We start from the raw sequence: 12810 nt of genomic DNA, 5'->3' as shown, positions 1-12810 counted from the left end.
TACTCCCATGTTGGCATCTATTTAAAGAGAGCATCTAAACTGCAGTAATAGGCAGAGTCAGACTTCCTCTACCCAGCTGCATACACATTTCCATCATGCCACAACACTAGGCAAAGAAAGCTTCCAGGGTTAGGAGGGAAATATTTCTCAAGTAGGATGGGACAGTCAGAAGCCAAGGATATCCCTAGAGAGGTTCACTAAGCTCTGTACTCTTTATGGAATTTGTGGCCCAAAGCTGCTGTTCTCCATCTCTTTTTCTTCAAACTACACTTGAGATTCTGACTTAGTAAGACCTCTGTGAGAGACCAAGTCAATTACAGACACTGTAGATGCCCAGTGTTGGCTTTGCTAGGGATCCATTACCCATTGTATAAAGAAAGCACTTACAGTTTTTTTCCTTCCTACTGCAGTTCTATACTTGCATCCTGACCACAAGAGTTTCATCTAAATATTCTGCTACCACAAATTCTGTATATGAAGACAGAACTTCTCCTCTTTCCAACTTTTCAAACAAATAACCACTAACACTGCCAGTCTAAACTTTAAGCTTGATGGCTGAAGTAGGAAGAAACTGTTACAAATGCACAAAATCCAACCCATTAAGTATGTAACGATATCTTAAAATCTGTTTTAACACCATACAAAAAGTTTTACAAGGCAGCTAAGAGCAGAAACAAATGATAAAGTCTTAATTTTAATTGCAACTTCAGTTTAACCATTACTACTAGTAATTCCTCACCTGCCAGGAGTATTTTTGGAATTAGGGTTTTAAAGAAGGGTTTAAAGAAATTAATTTATCAGTGAAATAAAAGCTACCAATAAACAAACTCCTATATAGCCACAGAAAAGAGATTCGAGAACCTGAAATTTTGGTTATTTTAGAAAACAAATACAAGGTTATACCATTAGCCACAATATCAGAGAGAAAAAGTCTAGGAAATCTTATTAATTTAGATTCAACTAATAAAGATTCAGTAATTTTAAGTTTGCCTACATATAACTTTGAACGACAGTATTTTTTAAAGAAGGAGTTGCTAAGCAAATTAAAATACAAATAAATTGCTAGGGAATTATAAATAATTTTTTTTAAATTTTTACACGCAAATAACAGCTACTGAAATACTAGTTAAAACTAGCTTATGCATTCCCTTATAAAAATCCCATATTCCAGTGGAAACAAAATGTATGAAGCAAGAGTCTACAACATTGCTAAATGTATTAGATAACTTTTCCATCTTCTGTTTATTTTGGCTGTAAAAAACTGGTGTAGGAGTCAGAAAAGCTTAATAGGCAGGGTATGGGACAAAGATTTATAAATTCTCCATGTCTGGCAATCCATATCTCTACTTTTATTTTTATAAATGTCAAAACCTACAATTAAAATATAACTCAGTTTCTTTCCATTATAACCATAATTATTTGGGGGCATTCATTTTATCCTGTCTTCAAATAACCTAACTGACAAATACTCCCATGTCTATAATAGGAAACACACATAGGATTCCTTAGTAAGATCTAGAATCTTACCTAGTTTAGATTCTCGTTTGCCCTTAACAGCAACAACAAACACAAATGAAAAGCATTATTTAAAACACACCAATATAAGTGAATCTGAAAATAAGTTGAGACATAGTTCAAATCAATAGTCCAAACAAAACGTTGTAAAATGTTAGGGTAGCAAGTGTCAACTATAATTAATTACATACATCTATATTTATATAAATTTAAAACTCACAGGTGCTAGTTTTAATCTCCAAGAAATTTTGTTTAAAGATTTTGGCATTGTTATTCTATTATAGTTGTCCTAATTTCCCCCCTTTGCCCTCCTCTGCCCATCCCACCCCCTCACTCCCTCAGTCATTTCCCACACCATTGTCAATGTCCATGGGTCATTCATACATGCTCTTTAACTAGCCCCTTCCCCTTCTTTCCATCATTATTTTCCTCCTCTCTCCCCTCTGGTCACTGTCAAGTCTGTTCCACCTTTCCATGTCTGTGGTTCTATTCTGTTTGTTAGTTTACTGCTGTACATTTACACAATGGAATACTATGCAGTAGAAAGAAAGAAGGAACTCCCACCTTCTGCGACAGCACGGATGGAACTAGAGATTATGCTAAGTGAAATAAGCCAGGTGGTGAAAAACAAATACCACATGATCTCACCTATAAGAGGAATCTAATGAACAAAATAATCTCTAAGAAATTAAATTTCTTTTCTTTTCTTTTTTATCATCACTTGAGGATATGTCCATTGACTTTAGAGAGAGGAAGGTGTAGGGGAAGAGAGAGGAAGGGAAAGAGAGGGAGGGAGGGAGAGAGAAACATCAATCAGTTGCCTTCTGTATGTGCCTTGACCAGAAATCAAACCTGCAACCTAGGTATGTGCCCTGACCAATGATCAAACCTAGAACCTTTTGGTGTATGGGACAAAGCCCTTCTCAAAAGAGAAGAGGTGCCTCTCTTTTAAATCTTAATGCAAACTTAATGACAATATACACCAATCATTTACTCCTTCAAAACTGGTTTGTGTATGCCCTGGCTTTGTGGCTGTTAGCTGGAGCATCATCCTGCACACCAAATTCTCATTTAAGAACAAGAAGAGTTGCTATGTCACCAGAAGTGACTTCAAATCCCTCAATTCCCTATTTTAAAAAAACAATGTCTTTGCTGAATGTTATATATATATATATATATATATATAGTTACCAAACAGCTTATGGGTTTCCACCTACTAGGTCTCCTTCTCAGTAGCATGCTCTAAAACATGGAGATAAGGGGAATTTAAATGATCGCATTCAAACAGCTCACATTTCTGGCATCCACCTTAAGAACCCCAGGTTCCATGAACTTAAACACTCCTAAAAAAATCTCCCTTTTACACCTCAAGAAAGAAGGCTATGAAGAGGAATTAAAAACAATAATAAGAAGAAAAGGGTTTTTTTAAAGTTAAATAATAAAAAACTTACCTCGGTCAAATATTTAATTATTTTCTTGTCTTACATTCTCTTTATCAGCACCTTTATTTTGAACCTAGAAGAGGAAAAAAAAGTGAAAATTACTTTTTACTGAACCCCTACTTACATGCCAGGAAGTGTGGTCAAATAAAGCCTTTTGGAGAACATGAAATATGAGATTAATAGGAAAGAACAAAACAGAAGTCACTAAAATGGGATAGCTGGGAAGGAAAGTGAGAGTTCAATTAACTAACCTCTCCTAAATTTCTCAAAAAATTATATATATATAAATGACTATATTCCATAAATAGGCTTCAAGTACTGAAGCAGGTGAACAGTTGGGTTGCTAGACTCAAAACGTCTGCATTGGAATCCCAGCTCTACCACTCCCTAGCTTTTGTTATCTGGGGCAAGTCCCCAAGCCTCCATGTGCCTCATTCTCCCCATATGTATAGTAATAGTACCCAACACATAGAATGCTGAGGATTATATGACATAATCCACATCGGGACTTTTTGAGTTCCTGGAATGTAATAAATGTTGAATAAATGTTAATTATTGCTTTTATATAATAATAAATCTGTTTGTGTCTCACTGCCTCTACCATCACCATTATTATATTATTAAGAAATGGCATAATCTTGTCTTCAAGAGGCTTACAGAGTACTGGGAGAGAGAGAAGAGTTACCCAGACACACAATATAAGACAAAAGAAAGATCAAAGTCAATTATTATTCATTTATTTAACAACCCTGAAAGTCTATTCGCTGCCAGGTGTTTTGCTGGGCACTTTGATGGACAGGACGGAGAGTTTCTTTCTTCACAGCTTCCAGTCTATCAAGGGGCACGCTACATAGGACAGATGAGCTACTTAAGGAGACAGATACTGTTTTCTACTAGGTATGGGACAGCATGTATCTGAACTGGTAGAAATGGACAGTGGAACACTTAATGATAGGAAATGCAGGACTTCTGGGTAGCCTTGTTGTCAAGGTGCATCCAAGAGGGCAGTAAGGTGTAAGGATAGAAAGCAGGAGGGATGGCAAATGCTGGTTTGGTCTGTTCTCAAGTATGTTGATTTTCCTGCTCAGGTTGAACCACTTCAATTTTAACACCTTTTATTTGTTTTAATTTCAATTCTAATATCTTTTTACTGTTTTTTTTTATAATTTCTTTTTTTCCCTTTTAAAGGTGAGAGGGGGTAAGTGTAGGAGGAAAAAAAATAACAGCAACCTCAACCCACTGTGGCATTAGCAGTGATGGCAGAAGTGGAATTACATGATGAGCTTTACATGTTCATTTTTAATTCTCCCAACTTTCTAGCAAAGATAGAATTGTTCCTTTTATAGATTAGGAAATGAGTCTGGGAGAAGTCGAAGAGATTCCCTGATGTCCACACACCTAATAAATGCAGACACAAAATTAAACCACAAGTTTAACTGCTCAGTCTTTCTCTTAGGCAAACGTGTGTAAGGGATTTTGCAGAATTTAAAGCCTGTTAAAGTGACTTATATATTCTGGGTCTGTCAATATCCATACTTACACAGAAATAAAGAGCTTTCATACACACAATCAAAATCACTTAGAAAAGATAAAGAGAAGATTGCACTTACAAAAGCAATGATAAAATAAAATATTTAATATGAATTTAACAAGAAATGGGCAAAACCTCTTTAACTGGTGTGGCTCAATGGGTAGGGTGTCACCCACAAACCAAAAAGTCACCAGTTTGATTCCCGGTCAGGGCACATGCCTGGGTTACAGGTCAGGTCCCCAGTTGGGGTTTTGCAAGAGACAAACCAACAAGTGTTTCTCTCACACATCGATATTTCTTTGCCTCTCTTCCCCTCTCTAAAAAAATAAATAAAATCTTTAAAAACAGAAATGGACAAAACATATGAGAAAAACTTTAAAAGTTTCAGAAGGATTCAAGAGTAAAATCAAATGAAAAAATATATACAATACTCCTGGATAGGAAAATTCAACACTAGAAAACTGTCAATTCTCCCTATGTCAGTGTATAGATTTAACATGATCTCAAATTTTTTAAAGAGTTTTCCCCAAAAACAAGACAAAATGATTCTCAAGTTCACATGGAAAAATAAACAAGCAAGAATTGCCAGGAAATTGAAGGACAACAGGGGAAACTAGCTTCACAAGATATTAAAACATTTTATAAAATCAATAATGTATACTGGTGTATGAATAGAAAGACTAACGGAATAGAACAGAGAGTTGACAGGTGTACCCCATCAGGAAGTTCCGAGTACAATAAAGGTGTGCTATATTCTGAAATAAATGGATAAGACAACTGGTAGTCATATGGGAAAAAACAAAATTGAAACTATATATCATTCCTGAACACTAGAATAAATTCTAAATCGATCAAAGATTTAACTTAAAAATTAAACCACAAATGTGATCAAAGAAAACAGGGACAAATTCCAAATTCATGGAGGCCTTTCTGTGATTCAATCCAGACACCATAAAAGATTAATAACTACCTAATTCAAAGATACAACTTTTAAGCCTGCTCTATACCAAAATACATGAAAGTAAGTTTAAAAATGACAACTGGAGGTAACTGAAACTCATCACAAAGGGCTAATCTAATTTACAAGGAGAAATTGATTAGAAACAAAGCAATTCAAAGGAAAAATGTGCAAAGGGCAGGAACAGAGAGTTCATAGAAAAAGAATCAGAAATAGTCTTTAAGTATATAACATGTTCAGCCTAATTCGTAATCAGAGTATTGCACATGAAAACTACACCAAGTTACCATTTTTCACCTATCAAATTGATATACATCCAAAGGTTGGTAAATGGAGCCTACTGCAGAGGCTGCAGAGAAACAGGTGCTCTAATGCATTACATAGACACCTCACATATACAACATGATATGCATAAATGTTATTCATGCCAGCTTGTCTGCAATTGTAAGAGATTGGGGAAAACTCAAATGTGCATCGGTAGGAGTGAGTTCAATAAACTACAGCACAGGCATACATGTTTGTTTTCTATACACTAACCTGGAAAGATCCCAGAGATATATTAACTAAAAAATGCAAAAGCAGCAGAATAATTTACAAGGAATGCTATATTTTATATAAAAAGAAGGGAGTGTATACATAGTATACCAATATTTACTTCTATCTACACAAAGAAACAAGAGACTTCAATGGGAAACAAAAGAGGCTTTCTGTGGGAAGAGGGGAACAGATCAGACCAAGACAGTTGCTAGACTCCTCAAAATATTGCTGTTTTAATATTTAAACAATATGAAAATTTTATTTATACAAAAATAATTTTAAAGTGTTAAAAGTATAACTCATAAAAAAGAGAACTACCCATAAATCAAAGCCAAAATCTAACAAGCATTTAAAAAGAGATTTTTTTCTCTGAAATTAGATATTAACAAGCAATTTTAGTGTGAACATCACTGAAAATTATAAAAGACAATGTAATTTTTCTTCTTCAACCAAGCTAAAGTGTATGACTACAATTATTTAAGTTATTTGGAGGGGTAAAGAATTAAAAGAGAGAACAGGAAGTTGCAATGGAAAGGAAGCTTTAATCTAATGCTTCTCAAAGTATGGTCCCTGTACCAGCAGCATCGGCATCTCCTGAAAACCTATTGAAATATAAATGCTCTAAACAAGAAACTGTGGGAACAGTAGGTAGCAATCCCTAAAATACACACTCAAGTTTGAGAGCCAATAACCCGATCCGATGCTTCCCACACATTCACCTGCATCACTTGGAGGAGGATCATGTTAAAATGTAGATTCTTGTCCAGTAAGTCTGGGATGGACCCCAGAATCTGCATTTCTGCCAAGCTCCAGGATGCTGCTGGCTCAGGGGCCACACTTTGTGAACAAAACCTGATGTCCACTTGCAGAAGAAGGTGAGCAGTCTTCGTGTGGTTGAGTTTTCTGTGAAACTTGCCCTCAATATCAGATGGAAAAAGTCCTTACACAGGTTTTGTGGCTAAGAGATAACCATGTTGCTTCCCATATAAATTCTGTAATTAGCCCACAGTAAATATGTTTTCAAACATTTTTCTTATTAAAACAACAATAACAATTATGAATTACTGAAATCCAATGTAAGAATGTCCCATTTGAGAAAACTTTCATTTATAAAGTGAACCTATGAGCCTTCCAGAATGATAAAAACCAAAAAACCATATTGATACATCTACCTGGTTGTTGGTACAACTTTACCAACACTGATTGGTAAATCAGTACTGATTAACTTTACCTCAAAACACATTAACCACACCATGTGCTTGCCATGAAAATCACCAAGGAGTTTTTTTCTTCTGTTTACAAATACTGATTCTCCATTGTTCTATATGGAAATAATTTTTACAGGAAGTTTCTGAGTAAAGAATTATGGTTTAGATGGAAAGATCTAGACATGTTATATATCTTAATTTTGCAAGTCATCCCTTGGATAAAGTTTTTGGTGTTAAAAATTAATTAGCCCTGGCTGGTGTGGCTCAGTGGATTGAGTGCCAGTCTGCAAACTGAAAAGTCACTGGTTTCATTCCAGTCAGGGCACATGCCTGGCTTGCAGGCCAGGTCCCCAGACAGGGGTATGTGAGAGGCAACCCATCAATGTTTCTCTCCCTCTCCTTCTCCTTCTTTTCCCCTTCTCTCTCTGAAAATAAATAATTTTTTTAAGTTTAAAAAAATTAATCAATGTGCCAAAATTTCTACGTATTCCCTATTTCACTGAATCTAAGATGTCATCTATTTTCAGATACACTATTGCAAGGATGTCAAACTCATTTTCACCAGGGGCCACATCAGCCTCAAGGTTGCCTTCAAAGGGCTGAATGTAATTTTTAGGACTGTGCAAATGTAACTACTCTGTGACTAGGGGCAGGGAGCTCAGCACTGCCACCAGGTAGAAACAAGGTGCTAGGCCAGATAAAACAAGGTAGAGGGATGGATTCAGCCCTCAGACCATATGTTTGCCACCTGTGCACTATTGTTTTAGGTAATGCTAAGAAAAGCTGCTAACTAAACTAGGCCAATTTTAAGATACCATTCTATCTTAGATAGGCATCTTTAAAAAAATCAATGAAATTGCTTAGATTTATAATTAAGGTTTATAGGCTTAAGATTTATAATTATAATCAGGTATGTGCATAATCAGTGACTCATTTTCATCCATATAGGCATGAATTTTTGCCCACTCAACAATGTATCCCCCACACCTAAAAACTGGAATAATTTCCATATCTATGCAAATCATATTACTCAGTTCAGTTTTGTACAGATGAATGTAAAAAGTAGTAGTAATATTTTTTAAAAAATAGTTTTTTCCTTGGGGGAAAAAAAAAGGAAGTGACCTCTTTTTATCCTGGAACGTGATACTGCTTGTTCAAAGTAATAAAAATTAATTACACTCAACTTGGATAATTTTCCAATCCAAAAGCATCTGATGTATCTATCTCTACTCAATTTAAAATATATCTTTCTATTTTGATAAGTATTTACGTACATGTTTTGTTTCCATAGCACCTTTCAAAAGTAACAACGAATGAATAATAAACATCTTACAGCAAGAAACAATTTATCCATTCAACAAAAAGGAAAAATAAACTTGATTTGTAGATTTAACAAGACTTGAAGAAATTTACAATATTACACTGTAACTATAAAATAGTCTAAGTTGAATGTTCTTAACTCAATTTGTATTTCCCCCTAAACTGCATGTCTGAGATTCAAGTGAAAAGGCAATTTTTAATGAATCATACTAGGAGGACTTAGGACATATGCGATTATAGGTCATTTTAATTTTCACTTTTGTACACATCTACATTTCCTAAATTCTCTAATATGGATATTAGTATGTAGGAATAAAAGTTATTTAAAAAGTGGTTATACAGTACTGATTTGTATTGTAATTCAGGCCTTTTTATTTATACATTATTGCTGTCACTTCCCAACTCCATTCTAATCTCAAACTGCTCAATGATTCAAGAATTTAGTTGTCAACATTTCTTTATGTACATATATAATTTAATTTTTACACTATTTTGTATTGTATTTTTAAATTACCATTTATCCCCCCATATCTTCTACCACCTCCACCCACCCCCTTCCCCTCACAATCACCAGACTGTTGTCTGTGTCCATGAGGTCTTTCTCTTCTCTTTTTCTTTCTTTCCCTCTTCTTTCTTCTCTTTTCCTTCCTTTTCTTCTTTCTTTCTTTCTGCCTCTCTCTCTATCCCTCTACCCCCTCAATGTTTCTAACAATTTCCATTAAACAAAGAAAATTTTTCAAAGGGACATAGGTACTAACCTTGTCTCCCACCAGAGATTAACCAATGAAAGTGTCAGTAGCCGACTGACAGTAGTCAGTAGGGACTGATTTTTCCATGTTAGAACAGAAGGAAAATTTCTTCCAACAAAACTTGTTTGAGTCAGTTAAATTCTGCCCCCCTTTCTCTAATAAGTGAAAAGACAATGGCGACTATTGGGTCTCAAGGGGGCTAGTACTGTATCCTAAGAAACATATTTAGTTATCAAAGTGATTGGAGACACCACTGGCATTAAGCGTGTGGGGGCCAGAATGTTGGACTTCACAAGGTGCATGGGATAGACCCACATAATGAAGATGCATCTCAATCCTGAAAATCTTTTACAGATCCAGTCAGATTAATCACTGTAAAGTGGCATTACTCTAGGGCATAACACTAAAAAGTTTTTTATAAGACACTATGGGAAACCCACAATAATTTAGGAGAACATAGCTAATGTGAGGAATGTTGAGATAAAATAATCTTTGAAAATTAGTGACCATTTTCCTCACATCATATATCGTTAACTCAACACATAATTGCAGTGTCATAAAACTAAGCATATCTCAACCACTAATTGAGATACCAGCATTGAATCCTTAAATCTCAATCTTGTTATTTTATTCATTACTATCAGTAAGTGTCAGTATCTTAAAGCTTGCAACACAAAAGGTGCTGTGCAATATAACTTTAAAATATGGCATCCACAAAGGGGTTATATTAATATTATTTATGTACTGGTTGAGGCAGTCTGTTATCTGGACAATTTTATTTTATCCTGCCATTTTATCTTTAATTTAATGTAAACTGTTTATTACCATAAACAGGTTATCCCAACACTCAGGTGTATCCCCCACACACTCACACACAGTGTCCATCTATATCTCTGGCCCTTCTTTTTCTTGTTTCTAGAAATACCTCCTAATATTTTTATCGCTCTTTAATCCAAGTGCATTCATTTAAAGCAGGTGCAAGCACCCAGGCACGTGCTCTCTTCTCCCACAGTATGTGCTACAATGCATGTCATACATTGTTCTCCATTTAATTCTCCTTTGCATTTAATCTGGAGCATCGTATGATTATGTGTATTTCATGATAAATTTTATTTCAGGGCCGTAAAGTGGGCTTCATAAACGTTTGCAAAGGGAAATGGCCTCAGTTCTGAAAAGTTTGATCACCACTGCTCCAAAGAGTGCAATCACATGCTTAACAAAAATCAAACTTAAAAGTTTCCTTCCTGTAACTAAGGAAGCCGAGGGCTCCAATATTCCAGTTCCATTCGACCTGACACCCCACACCTGGCACATCGCTACTCTAAGTCCACTTCTGCACTCTCACAGAGCCGAACAACAGCTCTTAACCATTTCAGGATCAAGGACCCTTTGGGGAATTTGACAAAAGCCAAGGACCATCTCCCAACAATTCATATACCATGTTGCATTCAACGTTGGGGCGGATAGGGACTTCCAGACACACCCTCCGCAGCCCAATGGGGACCCGAGGTACAGAACTAGAGCCTTAAAGCTCTGCGAGTGGGGGTGGGGAGAAGGATGGGAGGGGAGCAAGGGAGTGGGCGCGGGAGTCAATGTGCCTGCTTTTGAACCCCCATTCTGCCCCTTCCCAGCAGTGTTAACTTTGGGCTGGGCGCTTCACCTCTCCATGCAGCACTGGAGTGGAGCCGCTCAAGTGCTGAGCGTAAAGGCTCAAATGGCGTTGCCACAGACAGCAGCACCACGTCCTCGGAGCCATCCCGCCGCGGGAGTAAACTGAGGCGGGCCCGGGGGTCTCACCGTAGCGCAGGAACTGCCTGCTGGGGGACCGGCCCTGGAAGCCCTGGCCCGGCCGCCCCGCCCCGTCCGCGCGGGTCCCGGGACGGGGCTGACCGGGTGGCTCCGCTGCAGGCGCGGGGGCGAGCTGGGACTGGAGCACAGGACTTGGGTCGCCGCCCGACCCGCTCCCTGGTCCGGCCTTTGGTCTGCGCTGCTCTCACCCCCTCCTCTGCCCCCAACGGCCGCCACCGTGGCCCGCAGCTCACCTCCCCGGCCGCTGCCGCTCCTGCCGTCGCCGCCGCCGCTACCGCCGCCGCGCGGGATCTCGCGAGACTTCGCTCCCCTCGGCGCACCCCCGCCCTCCCGTGGCGCTGCAGACCCCGGCCTGGAATCGACTCGGCGCGCTCTCTGTAAGCAGCCCTAGGTTCGGCGACAAGCCTAGCGGTGCTCAGGCCTCTGCGTCTGCCTTGCTACATCCATTTCGCCCACTTCAATGACCGCGAAGGGTTAAAAGCCAGGTGCAAGGCGGCCGCCTCCCTCTCACCTGGCCGGCCAGTACGCGCGCGCATGCGCACGCCTGAAGTCCTGGACCTGAGAGCCTTTGGAAAGACGCTGACCTTAGGGACAATAATCCCACCAGCCGGTCTGGCACTGCGTACTGTGCACCGACTACTTTTACCACTCCCCTTGGGTAGTCACAGTAGCCCTCAGAAATGAATATTACTATACTCCCTATTCTAGAGAGGAAGCAACAGAAGCTTGACAAGGTTAAGTCACTATCTCCAGGACACATTGCTAGGAAATGGCACCCGGGGTTGTCTGATTCCCAAGTTAAAGCCCCATTTTTCCCGCTCTGTGAACCCCACCCCCACCCCCCGGGTCCTGCCCCTGCCCCAACTCTCGCTGAGGGAGACCAATCTCAACGCCAGTCTTTATTTCCCTCCTAAGCGTCACCAAGGTGAGAGGAGGCCCTCCTGGATGGTTAGTTACTACAATCCCTCTGGGGTTTTTTGGAGCTGCTGGATAGAAAAATGCTTCTCCCACATTACACGACCTTCCTAAGGCCTCCCTGTCCAGACTCTTTACATGGCTCTGAAAACTATGTGAAAGTACTCTGTTTTATTTCCTCTTCAGACTGGTGGTGTTTTGATGATGGTAGCATAGTAGTTCTATGGGACACAAGACATAGAACCAAAATGTACATATTAGGGGCACAGAGAACCATGTGACTTTTTCCTAAGGGTAAAATCTTAACATTATAAGCAGTGGTTTCCCCTTATCCAGGGTTTCGCTCACTGCAGTTTCAGTTACCCATGGTCAACCACAGTCCAAAAATATTAAATGGAAAATTCCAGAAATAAACAATTCATAAGTTTTAAATTGCGGCTGTTCTGAGTAGTGTGATGAAATCCGGAGCCTGCCCAGTCTGTCCGGACCAGGACGTGAATCATCCCTCTGTCCAGTGCATCCATGCTGTATACGCTCCCCTTCTGTTAGTCACTTAGTAGCTGCCTCCATTATCTCATCAACTGCCTCGGGATCATAGTGCTTGTGTTCAAGTAACCTTTTCTTCATAGGTATGTATGTGCCTAGTATATCTAGAGTTCAATACTGTCTGAGGTATCAGGCATCTACTGGGGGTCTTGAAACATATTTCCTGGAAATAAAGGGGGACTACTCTAATAGTTTCTAAAGAAGAGGGGCTAACTATGGTTGGGTGGCTCAGTTGGTTGGAGTGTCATCCCTTGCACCAAAAGTTTGTTGGTTCAATCCC

The 12810-nt window shown here is 38.8% G+C and overlaps 1 protein-coding gene across 7 annotated transcripts in view; it reads right to left on the bottom strand.

The window, feature by feature from the left end:
• MRTFB (myocardin related transcription factor B) overlaps positions 1 to 11436 on the bottom strand; it is a 200080-nt gene extending 188644 nt beyond the window's left edge. For 6 of the 7 annotated variants that reach the window (XR_006783476.1, XR_006783475.1, XR_006783477.1 and 3 more), the window contains exons 1-2: positions 11303 to 11436; positions 2967 to 3030 (exon numbers count right to left, since the gene is read on the bottom strand). The gene's annotated coding sequence lies outside the window, so the exon portion shown is untranslated. The other variant, XM_045819319.1, reaches the window with a different exon arrangement.
• Between the last annotated feature and the right edge of the window lie 1374 nt (positions 11437 to 12810).

Source organism: Phyllostomus hastatus, unplaced genomic scaffold (genome assembly GCF_019186645.2).
Source record: "Phyllostomus hastatus isolate PE091 unplaced genomic scaffold, TTU_PhHast_1.1 phas_scaffold_385, whole genome shotgun sequence".
NCBI lineage: Eukaryota > Metazoa > Chordata > Mammalia > Chiroptera > Phyllostomidae > Phyllostomus > Phyllostomus hastatus.
Note: the sequence above shows the minus strand (reverse complement) of the source record. Positions and strands in the feature narration are given on the sequence as shown.